The sequence below is a fragment of the Numida meleagris genome, chromosome 1 (assembly GCF_002078875.1).
Source record: "Numida meleagris isolate 19003 breed g44 Domestic line chromosome 1, NumMel1.0, whole genome shotgun sequence".
Lineage (NCBI taxonomy): Eukaryota > Metazoa > Chordata > Aves > Galliformes > Numididae > Numida > Numida meleagris.
This window is the reverse complement of record NC_034409.1, coordinates 31,813,546-31,832,169: the sequence shown is the minus strand read 5'-3', so window position 1 is coordinate 31,832,169 and position 18,624 is coordinate 31,813,546.

Genomic DNA, 18,624 nt, shown 5'->3' with positions numbered 1-18,624 from the left:
CAAGCCAGATTAAACAAGCTATAACATTACACGGAGCTCGTGATACTCTCCTCATTCTCAGAATTTTTTCTTTTCAGTTCAACCTAAACTTTGTCTTTTAAGAAAACAGAAGATCTAACATAACTTACTCTACATCTCTAGAATGCCATAGGATGACCCATCCTGAGAGCTCTATGTGGACTAGCCAGTCCCAGGCCTAAAGAGGAGGCAGACAAACCAGAACAGTTTGCTTTAGCAGATTGACAGCAGCTGTGTCCCCATCCTCCTGTGGTTCAGCTGTATGAGTCCTTTTAAAGGGCAGCACAGTGAAGGCTGGCAAAAAGGAAGCTGGGTCTTCCCTAAAATGCCATATTTTCCATCTTACCTTACCTTTGGTGGTGAACATTTCCTTTAATTTATAATGCCTGAATCTGCAGAGGGGCTTGTCTCCTTCAGGAGATTAATGCGTAGAAATCTACCCATGTAAATTTACCAACAAACCAATCAAACACACTCTAGAATAGGTGTCATTAGTGATGTATTATGAGAACTTCTCCAGGATCTACTTATTTTGCTTTCAAATCCACCTTGTGTTCAGAATTTACTGGAAGCGGGACTAAAATCTAGATGTATGGTAAATTTACACTAAAGTATCAGTCAAAATCTCTTCAAATAGTTGTGCTGCTGAATAGAGTTAGCGGTTCCTACTGAGAGTCAATAGCAAACTAATCTTCCCAGCATTTTCTTTATCACATATTGTTATTTCAATAAACATCTGAGGCTGAAATCAGGATTTGTCTTCACTGGGTTGGATTCTGCAAAGATAGACAAATACACAATGCCTATAATCAAAAGCTTACATCCTTGGAAAACAAAACAAAACACATACACACACACAAAAACAAAACCAGCCCTGTTAACTTACTTTCTGTGCAATGAGAGTCAGGTTTTTATCACGCATGATTCCCAAGTCCCACCACCAAAATATGTGGGAACGAAAAACCCAAGCACTTTCAGGTATCTTTCTACAGATTAAATACCTCAAGACTAAATTGCAGTTGCATCTCTGTAGCATATACTCAGACATTTTGGAGAAGTTTATATTTTCACCAGCATAATGTAAGTTACAGCTTCAGTTCAGGCTCGCTGTCCAGACTACAATGTGCATATTTACCCTTTGTCCTTTCTGTTCTATTAATATATACCCCAGTATCTAAGTGATTCGGCCAATATCCTTTTCACTCACAGCAATACCAGCCTTTGTGATTTAGGTCAATAAAGGGCCTTGTTGCCTTATACCTATATCAAAACCTGTTAGGCTTATATTACTTTTAGGACTAGGACTAGGTTGTTGGTATTTTTTTTTTCCAGGAGACTCTGATTAATAGGGGAATTTCTGAGGTCAAACAAGCTAAAATAAGGAATGGAGATGGTTATGACTGCTTCAGCTGCAAGCAATTTTGTCTAGGGTTGGTTATTGCACTTGACGTAAGTTTAAGGAAGTTGTCAATATTAATTAAATGGTTTGTCATGGTTTCATGATTTTTGGTTATCGGTATTCCACGTCATAACATCATGTAGTGCACTGGGAGTTAAAGAGCTAATGCTCCAGTTCTGTGGATTGTGGATAGTTCTGGATACCTGGTTCTCAGAAGAGAAGGAGATGTACATCCCCCAGAGGACTGTTCACTGTTCTGTTACCGTTTTCCATTCAGAGGGAAAGATAAAAACTGTTCGCATATCACGAGACGTCCCTTTTTGCTCTCTCGCTCCCCTTCTGCTCGTCCCAGTAGCGTCTCTCTCTCTCTAGCCATCTCGCTGCCAGCATTAGAGTAAGGCCTTTTGGTTTTTGGACGCTCTCTCTCATTTTATTTATTAGTTTCAATTCCAATTATATTGTATTATACTGTATTATGCTGTGTTATTTTGCATTCCGATATCTTATTTAGTAAATTAGTTTGTTTCTCCTCAGATCGTTGCCACTGTTTTGTTTTTAGGCCCATCTCCCTATCCTTTTCCCCTTTCCCTTTTCCCAGGGCATTGGTCTGTGTGTTCCCCTGCCTTATTAGTCATGGAACCGGGCCAAACTTGCCCATAAACTACTGACATGGTTGAAGCTGACATGGTCTCAAGAACTGTTCTCATATGTTACTTCATGTGTTCCTTTATTGTTCTGCAATCCCGCTTTACCTTATGTCCATCTGAATAAATATTCTAGTACTTGTTGGTATGCATATATGTCTCAACAGTGCTGGAAACCAGATATAACCATTCTCTATTTTGTTTGTGTCATATTTGGGATTGTTTTATACTATAAAACATCATTTAAATTAATATGAAATGCCACCAATTACAATTATTTCTCTGATGAAACTAAAAGGCTGCAAAAATAATGTTCTGATGCTGCTGAGGTAAGAGAACACACTTACTAAAGATGATTGGAAAATACTTTTGGTGTTCAGGGTTGGTTTGTTGTTTCTGCTTTATTATTCTACCATTAAGTGAAATATTTATTGGAATCTTTTCAGTCTCTAGGGATCGTTTCTTTACTTCTCCCATAAAAGGAAATAACTTTCAATAATTTAACCTTATTTCCATCCAAATCTGTTCGGAGGAAACTGCATTTAAAATAATGAAGAATTAAAGATCATTCAGTGTGCATGAAAACACAGAGAATTCCACAGAAGTTGTGTAGATATATGACAAACGTTATAATACTTTATTCAGAATGATAGTAGAGCTCTTCAGAGTTCACAAAACCAAAGCAAATTATCATAGGGGAACAAAGTGTATCATGGCCCAGGGCTAAATGACAATCTTTCTGACAGCTGGATGCATGAGAAGAAAAAGTGTTCCCAAGGATGTGAAAACAAACATGCCTAATGGAAGCTAACAAACAGGTTCTGCTAGGAACTGACTAGAAACTGGAAGTTCTTGGATGGGAACTCCAACTAAAAAAATTTAAATTATCCTAAAATGGACAAACAAAAAATATCTTTTATTTTCTCTTTCTCTGTGGTATAGAGATTTTGAATTTTCTCTAGGAAAAAAAAAAAGAAAACAAAAATTTTTACTGATTTTCTTTACTAATTTTTCAAAAAGCTATAGTAAACTACAAAGTCTGGAGGTTAGGAGTAGTGTTTTTCTAGGATTAGAAAAAAACTGAATGACTTGTGGACACTGTCTCTGTGTGCCTCCCAGCAGAATATCACTGGAATCAGTCAGCTCAGACTGTCTGTCTCCAGGGAGCACAACAGGTATGGATTTGAGAAAAACTATCTCACTCAACAACATTTTCTGGGGAAAAAAAAGAGAATAATTTACTTTATTTTTTCAAATGTGTTGAAAATGATATTTCCAGTGCAAAGTACATCTTAAAGCTCACATGATCTCTGTTCTTGATATACCTCAAATACTGAGTTTTACCTGCTTATACTGAAGATTCAGGATGATGACAGTGCTCTCTTCCTAATAAAATACATTTCTCATTGGAAAAGTTCACTCTTGCTGCCTTTTTCTATAGTTTGTGAGAGTTTAAAATATCGTTCTCGTTCTGGTCAAGTTAGGTGGGGACCACTGTGAAAATACACATCTTAAAATATACAATCCAAACTCAAATTACATCGATACCAAATCTTTGCTGAGTTCTGTCATAGACTCAGAAATAAATGTGAACATCAATCCTAGCTGCTGACTACACTACTAAAGCATTTAGATGATTTCACTATTGGCATTACATGGTGCTTCCAAATACTGAGAGGTTAAGGAAATATTTATTATGTTTAAATCATGTTGACACCCAACCCTCATTTACAGTCTTATATTTCCTGTATCTTTCAATATTTCTTGTTTTCTGTGGAAAACTCAGGTCATCCACCTCCTGAATTTACAGCATCTCAGGAGGTCTCTAGTGCAACCATCTGCTCAAAGCAGGGTCACCTCTGACCTCCAGCCAGGCTGCCAAGGGCTTTTTCATTTAGGTCTTGATAACCTCCAGGGAAGGAGAATGAACAGCCTGTTCCACTGAATGACTCTGCTCATATTTTTTTTTTCTCCTTATGTCAAATCATAAGCTTCCCTGTTTCAGTTTATGATCCCCATCTCTCATCCTCCTGCCATATGGAAAGATTTGTTCCATCTTCTCAGTAACCTCCTCCTCTTAGTTCACATTCACTGGATGGTTGAGGTTGTAAGAGACCTCTGGCAGCCATCTGGTCCAACCACTGCCTAAACAGGGCCACCCACAGGAGGTTGCCCAGCACCACATCCAGGCAGCTCTGAAGGTCTCCACATATGGAGACTCAGTGGGCAGCCTGTGTCAGTGCTCCATCATCCACACAGCACAGAAGTGCTTTCTGATCCTCAGAGGGAACTTCCTGTTTTCTGGTTTGTGTCCACTGACTCCTGTCCTGGCACTGAGCACCACTGAAAAGAGCCTGGCTCCATTTTTTTTTCACCCTACCTTCAGGTGCATATACACATTGATAAGACCTCCCCCAAGTCTCTTGTTGTTGGAATACTGTTCCTAAACCCCTCCCAGACTTTTCTTCTCTGGTTTTCTTGAGTTCTCATATTTACTAACTCTTCCAGAAGACTTTTAACATCAGCTACCTATTAGGAAGGTGTTTTATTAATTACACATGTCAAAATGAAAAATCTGCCTTTAATAAATCGTTCAGATTTTACTGGTTTATTTTTCCTGTAAAATATTTGGAACAAGGAAAATCAAATAAGTACATCTTTACCTTATTTTTCATGCCTGAACTTGTAAAATGTAATGTGCCAATGAAGAAAGAAATATCTATGAGTTTGTTTTAATGATGTAATCATTTTTCCTCCACAGTCCACTAAGACTGCTATGCTATTTTTAGCATATTTTCATTTATTTGTCACTACACTTCTGTTATTTGCTTCCACTAGACAGAGCCCAAATACAAAATTGTAGTCCTTTACATGCAAGTAGGAGTTCTGCTGCTGACAAAAGGGAATCTCATAGCTGGCTCCATATTAATTTTTCAAACTATTGCATACTTTTGTGTTCTCTTCTTTTACATATCAGAGTGATATTTTTCTCTTCCTAAAGAATATGAAATCCCCACAGGAAATGCTGCACTTTAAAACATTTAACTTGAAAAAATTACTATGCAGATAGAATTCAACTTGTAGGTATTATGTATTTGACCACTTGGGGCAAGATTTCATCAGCATTTGCTTGATCTTCTATGTTTTTATCCAGACACATAGTTAGCAGGAATACATTCCTCTGTTTCTTGAAATAGTTGCCAAAGTGGATGTGCTGATGAAATTTATACTGAGAGGAATTCTGGAAAATGTTGTTGTGAATGACACTGGTCATATAAAAATAGCATATTTGTGTTCACCTGAGTACACTTTTAATTTTCAGTCTTGCAGTGTAAAATATATAACTTAAGGAAAATAACATCTAGATGCATATTTTAAATTAAATAGGACAGACCTAAATGAACAATGCTTAATATAGTGGAAGATACAATATATTGCCATAGCAGTGAATTATCAAAGTTCTCCTTATTCTATTTCTCAAGGTCCTCTCATAAAAAAACCTATTTCCTTAGTTATATTGTTACTTTTTTTGTTGTTCTTTTTATTTTCTTTTCCTTTTAAGTAAAGCTGAATGTTTATCAAGAATAATTTATATTTTCTAGGTATCAGCTGCATTACAAAGCTGATACTGAATCCTTTTTGCCATTTGATATGCAGTCATTCCTCTTCTCATTATTGCATCGCTAGACTATCTGACTTGTTTATTGTCCATTCACATAATTTATAAAGATAAGAAATTGCAAAAGTCATTTAGATGCCTGCAGACATCCCATATGATGGAGCCTCAAATGGATGTGGTCTTTTTCCTGTCAAATTAATGCATGCTATATATTTACTGTTTCTTTTGCAATCTTTGATTTTATTTAGCCTCTCACTTACAGATGAGTCACTCATGGAGACCTTCATCAATCAGCCAGTTATTCCATCATTAGTGATGTTCTGCTCTTCAAATGAGCATCTTTAGGCAAATAAAAACAAATCTGCAATTTCAGCAGATGATAAAAAGGAGACAATAAATGGGTAAAGTTTAAAATGTGATTAAAATAGTTTCAGTAGATGACTTAAAATGAAATGAGACAGACATTAAAATGAACACACAATACAAATCCTACTATATCAAAGCTCATCAATGCCTCCAAGAATTGTGTTGGCCTTTCTGCTTCCCATCAAACCTTCCCATAATAAACACCCCACTGTAATATTTCTCAAGGTTGCTTGCAAATTGAAGACCAAAAACAATGGACCAAGCCTTAAAAGGCTCCTTAAAATCAACTGAAATACATTAGCAAGCTAGTAGATTCACAGGCAGCTTTGCTGTCTTAGAACTAAGCAGAGAGCAGACCATAGCAAAGCTATAATGAGTAACTGCTACTCTGCTAATTAGAATTCAAGTTGGAGTTTATTGCTCTAATCAGACTGTAAATAAGGAAAGAGGCATGAAGAAGAGCCACAAATAGCTCTTGTGATGACACTTGTACAGATGGTTTTGGCACTGAGGATGGCATATTTATACATATTTATGTGCATACTATCTTGATGTGAAGAATAAAATATTTCCTACACTTCATTTTGCCTATGAAATATTATACTCCCTATAGGCAAAGGATGAAATCAGGGAATGCTGCTAGAGGAGCAGCTGAACAGTGGCCTCTCTGTGGAACCTCTCAGTCAATGACTCAACATAGCAAATAGACTATTCCCTGTGAAGAATTTACTGACTTAATACCCAGATGTATCAGAGAAGATGGTTTAACAAGATGGTTTAGAGAATATAGGAAGGGAAACATCAGACTCCAGCAGAATTGTTCCAAAAAATCTTCTGGCAGAAAGAAAAGCAGAGGCACAGGTTTTCTCTCAGCCCATGCATGGAACTAATCTGGATCTACTGGAACTGAAGAGAAAAAAGAAAATAGGAAGGAAATGAAGGAAATGCCATGCTTTACTGTTTTAATTAATTTTTCTAGATGTCTTGTTCCAGCAGGCTAGGATATTTTACTGGTGAACGGATTGGGACACTTTTGATCTCTCATCCCAAGTGGTCAAGCACCTACTGAATTAACAGAAGGGAGGAATTCTGGGACCAGCTCTGAACAAAAGCTCCTGTCAGTGGCAGGGGCTCCACAGTGAGAGACCTTCATTCCACAAGCACAACACTTTCCAAGGAGATGGCAACTCTGCAGTCAAATGAACAAGTTCTGGCCTGAAGAGTAAGTGAAGCACAAAAATGGGATGAATGTGACCTGACAAGTGTTGGGGGCACTCACGGAGGTCATATTGCCCCTGAAGTACTAAGAAAGCCAGCCCACAGAATGGCCATGTTTCCAAAAAGTGCTTTCATGTCCCATTTCACTAAAATTCTGCAATTCCATTTAATATGCAAAAGGTCAGGATCATAGCCCACAGACTGGTATGTTCTTTCCTGAAGACAAAGAATGGCTAGTGGCGCTACCTGACCTTAAATCTAGGAAGCAATAATTTTTAAACTTTCTCCTTCTCAAGCTTATGCACCACTCTGCAGATGCTTGCAATGAAATGTTAAGTATTCAGGAATTGGCTGTGTTTTCACGGCAGTGGTTAGAACCCAGAATCATGCAATGCTGCTCTGTTTCAGAGGGAATTCTGGAAAACACAAAAATTTAAATAAGTAAAAGAACCGTTAGGGAAGATCAGAAAATGGCATCTCATTCATATATTTCTGTAAAAAGCAGCAATCTCTTCTATACTGTACTGCAATCTTTGTGTAGTCCTCTCGTTCCCCCATTTCCTTCCATCTGGTGACTGCACACAGTGTGCTGCTCACCAGATTGCTTCATTTCTGGGTCATGTCAGAGCTCCTTCACTCTCAATTTTATTTTGTCAATATCCAAAGCAAACATTTTAAATTTCCTTAATAATACCTGCAGGAGAAGGAAGGGAATTTCCAATCAGAACTTAAGCTACAGTCCTGGCTTCTTTACCAACCAATCTAATTAAAATAAAGGAAAATTTTAAAAGGTGGAATTTCTGAAGGCAGCATTTAAAGGAGTTAATACGTCTTTTCTAGCCAACTACCACAGTGAAATATCAGCTGCCCAGACAACTACGAATGTCATGAAGAAGGTCAGATGAAATCTTATTAACAAAAAAAATCATATTAAATTGTCATGCTAATGATGTCTGTCTCAACTCATTCTGGACACTGGTAAGCCCGATTCAGGGTTTTCTAAATGTAATGTTTTTTGTGCAAAAATATTTTGTCACAATATGCCATGCTACCTTTGGATATGCATATATGCATGTCAGAGCCCTTTGAAATGAGGGTTTATGTTCCAAAGCCGTTGGCCCACAAAATCTGTTATCAGCTAGTCATGGAAACCTGCCTGCTAAAAGAGACACAGGTCTATGTTTTATATAGGTCTCTTCACTGTAGCCATGATGAACCAATAAAGTCTGTTTTTGTAAGGATGGACACTGAGAAACATCTAATATTGACAATGATTTCCTTAAGCATGTTTGTGTGTGTGTGTGTGTGTGTGTGTGTGTGCGTACACAAAATAATAAATGCCAATACAGTAGCAGACTCCGTAAATTTATTCTTGCTGTAGCTTTACCTATGACCACTTAATAGGTTTTCAGTATTCAGAGCTTATTTAAATCTATTTAAAATTCTTGTTTGAAAGCAAAACTAGTACTGAGGAAGAAGTTTTGCCTGGATGCTCTTTTTACACAGCCGTCCCTAGCCAGCAAGGTTGCCTGCTGAATTGTAATTCCAGTTTTGGAGTATTATTCACAGTAACAAACTAAAAAGTCAGTTTTTAGCTTGTCATTCATTGTTTAGTTCAATTAATGGAAGTTAAGGTCATTTTACGTCACATTTTCTTTTCGTTTTCAACACATATGTTTACTAGTCACTAGACAATAACAATTGTTTAATAACATAATTAGTTAGGCTTCAATTTGCAAGACATATGACTTGAAACCATATGATTTCCAGGATTTCAGTAATTATTTTTATTCAAGCTGTAAAAGTTCCATGCCATATTAACCAGCAAGGCTGGGAAAGAAGCCAACAATGCAGTTTAACATTTTATGATTTAAAAAATCTTCTTTTCCAAACTGCTTAATAGACAACTTTCTATGAAGATATTTTTGCATTAAAGCTGTGAAGGCCAGTCACCATGGGATGAAAATGAAAAGAAAACGCTGAGTAATGTCTAGACGGATCTTTCATGGACCATCTGCTCTGTGGACCCAGTATGAGATGTTTTAAAAGGTTCCAGCTCTGGTGCAGCAACAGGAGGAACTCAGCAAAGCAAGGTATTTCTAACCACTGGCTCAGTGAAAGCTGCTTTGAAAGAACTGGCTGATTTTCTGCAGACATAAACAAAACTAAGATTTGCTGCATTTTGTGTTCTGCCCTGAGAGGGTTCATGAGAATTCCTTTCTCAGCTACAGCCTCCTTAGACTGATTGCATGTACATACCTTCCTCATCAGAGTTTATTGCTCTCATCATTCTTATTGCTTTTCAGTTGTCCAACTAAATATACATATATATATAACTATTTACATGAGTAGGGAAATATTCAAAACCCAGGAGTGAACTTTTGGTCAGATGTTCCTTCAGAAAGTACGTATAACAAATCTTTATTTCAGCTGATTCAAACATAATTTTCAGAAAGCATTTCTCCTGTACAAGAGATAATTCATGTGTTTAGCATAGAACTCATTTTATATGACCCCAAGGAAGCAACTAGTCTAGCTATGTAGTAGTAGTATGATGGAGGAGTATTCAGCTTGCTCTGTGGGATTTTCAGTGCTCAGAGACCCCAGTTTCTTGTATAGGAAGAAAGTACTGCTTTTGATACATACTCAGTAATCAAATTTGTGGGGAAAAAAATCCCACAACATTGACAAATGTATTTTGAGGTACATGATTCCTTCTTTAGTGCTAAACCAAAGAAAACAATATATATACTCAAAAAGAACTACATGCATAGAGATATGTCCCTACTAAAATCCTGGTGAATTCAGTAAGTTCAACTTAATCACATTAAAAGTTTGGATTTGAAAGCTGAACAGAATTCTACATATGAATGCTTGATTTCCACCCATGACCAACTATTCAGTTGCAATTTTTCAGAGATCACTAAACAGCAAAGTTAGCATGACAATATTTAGTGTGAGAGAGATCTCAAGAAATATTATTTAATTCAACAATGTTTAAGCAAGTTGGTTTTATGTACTCATACTCACTCATATTCTCCTAAGTTTTATTCACTCACACACTTGTATCTGCTTATGTACAAGCACCTACATGTGCACCAGCTAGTTAACCCACAGAAGAGCAGGTGATGATATCTGTCAAGAGGGCTGCTCTTGATTGGCAACAATAGGCTCTGAGGAGACCTTATAGCGGCCTCCCAGTACCTGAAGGGGGCTACAGGAAAGCTGGGGAGGGACTTTTTATAAGGGCAGATAGCGACAGGATGAGGGGAAATGGTTTTAAACTGGAAGAGGGTAGATTTAGATCAGATATTAGGAAGAAATGCTTTACTGTGAGGGTGGTGAGACACTGGAACAGGTTGCCCAGTGAGGTTGTGGATGTCCCCTCCCTGGAAGCACTCAAGGCCAGACTGGATGGGGCTTCGAGCAACTTGGTCTAGAGGGAGGTGTCCCTGCCCATAGCAGGGGGGTTGGAACCAGATGATCTTAAAGGCCTCTTCCAACCCAAGCCATTCTATGATTCTATGATGATCTTGGACAGACTTTTCATTTCTTCCAGGAGATGTCAGCTGTGGAGGGGAACTTCACTAGTTCCAGTTTTAATTTACTCCATAACACTCAGATCATGCTGAGCAGGCTCATTGTCTGTTTTTCCTTGTTTGGAATATATCTGTATGAGATATAGAACTGTAGTTTATTTTCTTGTTGTGCTAGAGGGAAAAGAAAGTGCAAACAGGTTTTATTGCATCCTTGTTGCCAAGGGTGAGAGTGCAGGGTCTCCTGTTAGCAAGACATCTGCACTATGGTTTTATCAGAGTGCAAACCCTGTGGTCTTAACATAAGAATCTCATTCCCTAGTCTCATTACTTGGAATGGGAGCATGGCAATAATGGTCTTGGGATCATTAACAACACAGGCCATTTTTTCAACCTTTCTACTGTTTTCCTTCTGGTACTTCACGCACTTTCCTAATTCCATTCATACTTCATTCATTCTAATTGTAATATTTCTCTTAGAAATGTCTGCAGCTTTACAAAGTGGGGAAATATGGCTTATAAATCAAGGGGATTTTCTCATGTACTTAAGTCCTTTGAAATGCTGGCCAGCATCTAAAGTATGAGTTTGTTGGTAGTTAACAGTGCATTTCTAATTCTAAGTATCTTGCAACAGATGTATCTAATTATCTATTTTATACCTTACTAGAGCCTGCTTTTCAGTTCAAATTTAATAAATATCTTGTTTATTTAAGGTTGATTTCCCACGTTGATATTTAAGTTTGTAACTCATACTAGGATCTTACCTGTTATAGTCTGAATTATTGATTTATAAATCACTTTTCATGAGTAAGCATATTTTCCAACTCCATTTTCTTTTTTAGTAATTATTAACAGTATAGGTGCAACACCATCAGAATATGTGTAATCTGTTGTCAGGTACTCTGGCTTTGATGTTGATGGTAGGGAATACCAAATCTCATGGTGAATTTGCCTGTTAAGAACAATACTGGTACAAGTGTTGTTGATGATCAGAAAGCTTCTCTTCAGTGTCAGTAAACTTTTCTGAATCACATAAGTTGACAATCTAAGATGCATTAAATAAACTAAAATCTTCCTTTCTTATTTCTGTAAAATAAATTTGAAAAATCTGTTAGGTAGACTTTGAACATGGTATTTTTCTATCTTGCTTTCCTAGACCTCAGCCAGTTCAACTGTTCTTAACTTACTCTCTTTAATTTTTGCAAGTGTAACAAGTCTTCATTTCTTTGCTAGTTTTAGATAGTACTTGCATATCACTTTTTTACTGTATTTGTTGGGCAGAATGGAATAAACATACTTGAATTTATGTAAAAATTTTCTTAAAGCATTTTTTGATAAAGTATGTTATTAAGAATTGTAAAATTATCACTGTACATAAGTTTCATTATATAGCTTATTTTAAATGGGGGAGAATATTTTAATGGTCCAAGAAAAGACATATTTTATAACTTACAACTAGAGATATATCTGTAATTTTTTCCATAAAATATGCATGAATGATTTTCAACTCCATTTAACTAATGTGTTTTGGAAAGTCCTTGCAATAGCAAATGCAACAAATCTCAGGCAAAATGGGAAGTAATAAGTAAGTGTGGTTAAGGGTAACTTTTGTTTTTGCAATTCAGATTTTGGACCAAGTATCTCTTTAGGTAGATTGCCTCAGCATTACTTTGGAATGTGACAGAGTGATCACCAGATATAAAAATGCAACTTATGTCAGAAAATAAAAATGTCTGGACATCATACACTACTCACAATGCATTTGCTAATGGAAAAAGAAGTATATCCACCCTTGCACTGATCAGAGAGCCTCTGAGAACTACCAGCTGCTATACAAACAGATGCAAAAGAAAGCATTGAGTCTTGAGCTGAGATCTACTCAACACAGCGTGACAGCAGAAGTCATTAAGAAAAAGCAGGTGAGAGATGGTCTCAGAATCCATGAGATACGTACACCTGCAAGAGCACATTGCCCTCTGCTCTCCACTCACTATGTACACTAGTACACCCACTATGAAATCATGCTTTTCCTTTGATATTATCCAGACACGGTGAAGCAATGCCAGAAACTTCAGGGTTGACCATATGCTTTCTGAAATAGTAGGAACAAGCCTGATTCCTAAAACAGAGCCAAGAGCAGCAAATATAGCTTTGCAAATAATTGATGGAACATATCAAAATCACTTTAAAGATTCTAACAGTAATTGATCAAGCTAAACAGAGAAGCATGTCACACTAGTAGCAAATGGTTAGGATTTCGAACTGCAAGCAGAATTCCCAATCACAGAGTTAACCCACTTAACTCAAAGAGATCAGCTCAGAAATGAATGCCTCCAGTGTTTGCTTATGATAAATAGCTAGAGCTAATCACCTCCATATAGCTCTTCAGGTCATCTACAGACTTAATCTGCAAGGACCAGGCCTTTCAGAAGAGAAATGCTTTCTACAATAGAGCATGGATAAAAAACAAATACGATCACAAATAGAAGGGACAGAGGTACAGTTCTGCTCCCTCCTTAATGAATTTGTATGGTGGTTTCACTATGATGGCAGCTAAACTGCACCACAATGCTCCCTCACTTCCTTGCCTTGAAGAAAGAGAGGGACAAATACAATGGAAAAGATCTCATGGGCAGAGATAAGGACAGGGAGATAAGAACAACGAAACATACTTTTGGCTCCAGTAGGGTATACTAAAAAGGACATATTTTAGGGACTTGAGCCTTGGAGGTAGGTTGAATCAAACCCATGAGTTACTATGAAAATGTAACATAATGATGCTGTGTTACTGTCAATGTCAAACTTTCGAGTCTTCTCTGACAACTTGTGCAGTGTCCACTGAGAGTAACAGTGGTGATTTAAATGGGAAGAACAGGTCCTGATTGCCACTCACAAGTTCACTCATTGCAAACGGGGTTTTCATATCAGGTTTAGGAGATATGTACTAACAAACTAAGTTGTTCTTGCCACAGATATTCTTACACAGGACTTAGACCACACCCTCAATTAGCTAACTTGACAAGAAATGAACAGCCAGAGGGTACTATCCTTCAAATTTATTCTATGGCCAAATAGCACTCATTTTTCTGAAGAGAAAGGCTGTGGGTTTAAATAAAAGCCTCCTGTAAGAGTTTCAAGGTTTAGTCCTCTGTTTTCCAGTCTGCTACATCTTTGCCATCAAATTCTGTGTGGCTGCCTCACAAAAATTCTACATTTGCAAATATTGTCAATGTATGGATTTTTTTCTATGTTGGAAAGTCTGTCTTGAAATACAATGTTTTCAGATGTTATAACAAGAAATGAAGAAACACTATGAGAAGCCTAATGTTATATTTTACATGATTGGTAGTATTAAAGAGAAAACACCGTTATACCATCATCTTACTTCATTTAAAAAACCCAAGCAATACTATTTATGGAAAGATGGGATTGAAAATGCAGCAAACTGAAATCCAGATAGTAGAAGAAATATAATACATGCACTGGCAATGTATTATTTATTATGTGCTAAACTGCACCATTAATATGACTTTTTCTGACCTTCAAATATCACTGTAAGGACAGAACAGTAGTTCTGCCTCAGTGCTTGCTTGATTTTTGCATTTTATGTGGAAAATGACAAGATATCTGGGTGATCTGGCCATTTTAAGAATATCTTCTGCAACTCCTTGTCAAGAACACACATTCAGCTTAATCTTTGGATAAGTAATGTGCAAAACAAGGTCAGCTGAACAATATTTGAGCAAGCAAAGACTAGAGATTGATCTAAAATTCATCTTTTAGGACAAGAAAAACATCTGAGAATAAAAAGACTGTAAATTTTGTTATGCATTTTGGATGTGACACCTCTGTGCACAGCAGGGGGTTTAAGATCCAAAAAGCAAAAGTCACCACTACCTGGAACATAAGCTTTATATATGCTCCCTTATACATATGGCAAATCAAGACCATTTTTTTTCATTGGGAAAAAATTTCACACTTCTGATTGTATTCTTGCCTCTAGTATAAATAATTGTCAGGCTCCATTCTATCTACTTTCTAATTGATACTGTATTACCCAACTTGGTATTCAGAATTTACCTAAGAATGATGTCAACAATATTTAATATTTCAGTGTTATGACCGTAAAGAAATGAACGGAATAAAATTGTGGTAATATTTTGCAGCTAGTAATTAATTTTATACCATGGATAGTGGATGTTGGTGGCTGATAATTTCTTTTTTCTTTCTACTCCATAGGAAGTCAAATCCAAATAGAGTAGCAGAGTCTTGAAGATCATTTGGCTGTTTTCCCCATGTTAGTCCTCATCAAAGGAAAAATTAACTTCAAGAAGTTAGATGCAGTGCATGACAACACCTGGGGTGGAGCCAAGGCAAATGTTTTAGGCATATTGCCTGGATATATTCAGATTTCAAGGAGGTAGTGTCAACTTCAATAAGTATTTGGGCAGACGCTCGTGATATGTTAACAGCTTATTTGGATCAAAATCCTCTGTGGCAGACATTGACCTAGTATCCCTTCTCTCCAATAAGAACTATTAGCAAAAACTTCTGTTTCACATAAAAATGAAAAAAGAAAAAGAATCTTTTGCTCAAAATTTTGCAGCATCAGTATTACAAGATAAAACTTCAATCCAACTCCCAATTTGATAGCCCAAAGACCTTATGTGGTTATGTATATTTTAATATCTTTGTGTGGGAGAGAAAGAGTGTGTGTTCCTGCCTGCGTATAAAATAAGATAGTACATGCAAGGTAGTATATGAAAGTTTAAAAAATAGTAATATTGTATTATCAATTTGAAACTGAAATAAATATAACATATAAAAATGTTTTTGATACCTCAGGAGTAATAATATTTTATTCTGGACCAAAAAGACACATGAAGCAATGCTACCAACAATTAAATGTGAACTGTATTCCCTCTCTATCCCAAGAGCATTGCGTAACTTTTTGCTAAGGGATATATTAGGAGTCATGATGCAGTTTGCAAGTTATGCTTTAGAAGATATTTTCACAGTGAGATTGAAAGGTATTAAAGACATTAATTATCCACAGATTAAGTTACGGATTTATAGAGGATATAAAAATCAATTCGGAGAGAGAATGTGAGGCAGGAGTTGTAGGACATATATCTTAAATTACCTTTTTTTTTTTTTGCTATCTTACATATGGTTCTAACACGTGTGAATTATAATTATTTTCTAATATGAGATTGGTATGTTATCTCTTTTTTAAACTGAAATATTGAGCTTCACTAAAGTCCAGGAGAATTTTTATTTCTAACTTGAATAAGCCATCACTTCACCTTTGACTTTTCTAACTCAGATACATCTGATCTAGAAAATTATTACAAGTAGTATCCTTTTCAATTAGCATATATGTTAAAAAGTTAATTGAATATAACAGACTAAAATTATTCATATTGTTCTCTTCCCCTTATTTCCTCTATTACATTCAAAAACTTAGTTCTTCATATGAAACATACTGAAACACGTGAGTAACTTTATTCTTTCTCTCTACTGACACCCCTGAGATTTGTAAAATACTTTTCAGATCTAAGAAGGGATAAGTTGTTTACAAACTCTTAAAGTGTAATCACAACAATGAATGTAAAATTGGGATTCATGAGGTACCCTGACATTTGCATGAAGTAGAAATATTAGCATATTCCTAAAAGTAATAGAAAAAGAATTTCAAAATAGTGAGGACGTGTTTATCATTACACTCTTACTCCTAAAGACATCTCAACTGAAAGCATTTTGTAACCACCATATCATTGTTCATATTTCACATTCAGTGAAACTTTCTTTACAGAAGTTACATGTGTCATATGAATGGCAGAGTCTAAGTGAGAATTTAAATGCGTACTCTTGAAAATTGACTAGTCACACTCCACAACGCTTGTTTGCCTTGTGGCAGGAAAGAAACAACTTGCTCTTCAGTTGTGTTGCAATACGTAACATGTATACATAACTGGATGCATACAGATATATGTACACATTGGTGGACTGCTCCAAAAGTAACACTTCTAATTTTATCATATTGGCCCACAATGTTAGAGATGGATGTTGGTGATACGGCAGTAAAGGCTGAACTTTCCCATCAGTATTCCATTACATTTTGTTGCCATGTCACAGATGGCAGCAGAGGGGCAGTCTGACAAAATTGAGCCTGACATGGAAGTGTGGATGAAACAAAGGTGTATCACTCCATGAGAAAAAAAATTGCACCCATTGACACTCATCTATGCTTACCAAACTTTTGTGAAAATCAAACAGTGGGTGTGAGCACAGTGAGGTGGTGGGTGGTGCATTTCAGGAGCTGTGACGGCAACATGAAAGAAAAGCCATGTTCTGGACAGCCATGCATTTTTACAAGCACAGCAAGCAGGTTCTTGTTCATCACTGGAGAAAATGCGTAGCTAATGGTGGTGACTATGTTGAAAAATCATGTTTTGTAGCTGAGAATTTGCTCTCTCAGTGTTATTGTGATCCTTGTATTTGTTGTAGTTTCCATAGAAATAAATAGGAGGCAGTACTTTCAGAGTGATGTATGTATATTAATTAATTTGTTTACATACAAATTCTTCTTGAAAGACAAATAAAAACTTTTCCACTCTAGAATTCAACTAATCTGACTATCACACAGTTACTAAGTAATGACATTGAATGAATCTTTCATGCCAACAGTAGATTTTAAAATATCTCAGGATGCATTTTCCTCATAACTAGTTTTTCTAAACTGAGATTTACAGAATATTTAATTGAGTAACAGGAATGTTTTGCCATACTACATAATTTATATAAATCCTGTCTTATTTCCTTTCATAAGTAATACGCCTGCAGCAGCCTTCCAAGAAATCGTAGACAACAGACATGCTTCATTCTTTCACTAATTAAACTTCAAATTTAGGAAATAAGTCTTGATTATACAGGTATGATATTCTTTTTGCTAATAATGAACATATTCACAACACATTTCATCTAATTTGTATATGATATATAAGCATGATTATGCTCTCCTTTTGGTGAAGAAATAGAAGTACATAGAGAACATCAGAACCACCTCTGGGTCTGCAGAGACACGCCGTGGTAGTGAAGTGGCTTTGTCACTTCCTGCATTCCTCACACTTGGTTATTAAAGCATTCTGCCTCCCAGGAATCATTTTCTGGAGGGTGAAATACATACTGTGCCTCTCAGAATATGGAAAGATTGTTTTTATTGATATTTCTTGACACAACGTTTTGCTTTAAGAAAAAAAGTATGAACAGTCAGTGAATGCCAGTGGATTGTCTTCAAGGGGCACTCCAAGGTAAGCAAGATCGCAGAATCACTTCCTAGTTCACCTAATAATCTCAATGAAATAACACTAATCATCCACTTTCATTAGTGGTACAAAAGGAGATGTAAATTTTCTTTCAGAAATCAACTAATTTCAGCCTAAACATAACACAAGTCATGTAGTTACGTGTTTCAAGTTTAGAGCTTTGGGACTAAATATTCCATACTGCATCTGAACATATTTTAAACTCCTGGTAAGTAATATTACATTATAAACAAGCTATTTATGCTTTTTATCTCAATACAAAATTACTGACAAATTCACACAGAAAGTGGTTAAAGCTAGTAGGAGAGCACGCAGTGAGAAATGAAAGCAAACAGTTGTGTATTCTTTTCCCTTATCTAGTCTCGAGGAAAACTCGATAGGACCATTGCAATGTTACAGGCAGGACACACTCTAAAAGTAGTAAAAAGCAGTACTACAGCTTTTGTACAATACTCTTGTATTTCATCATCTTAAGTTACCATGGTCCTCATAATAG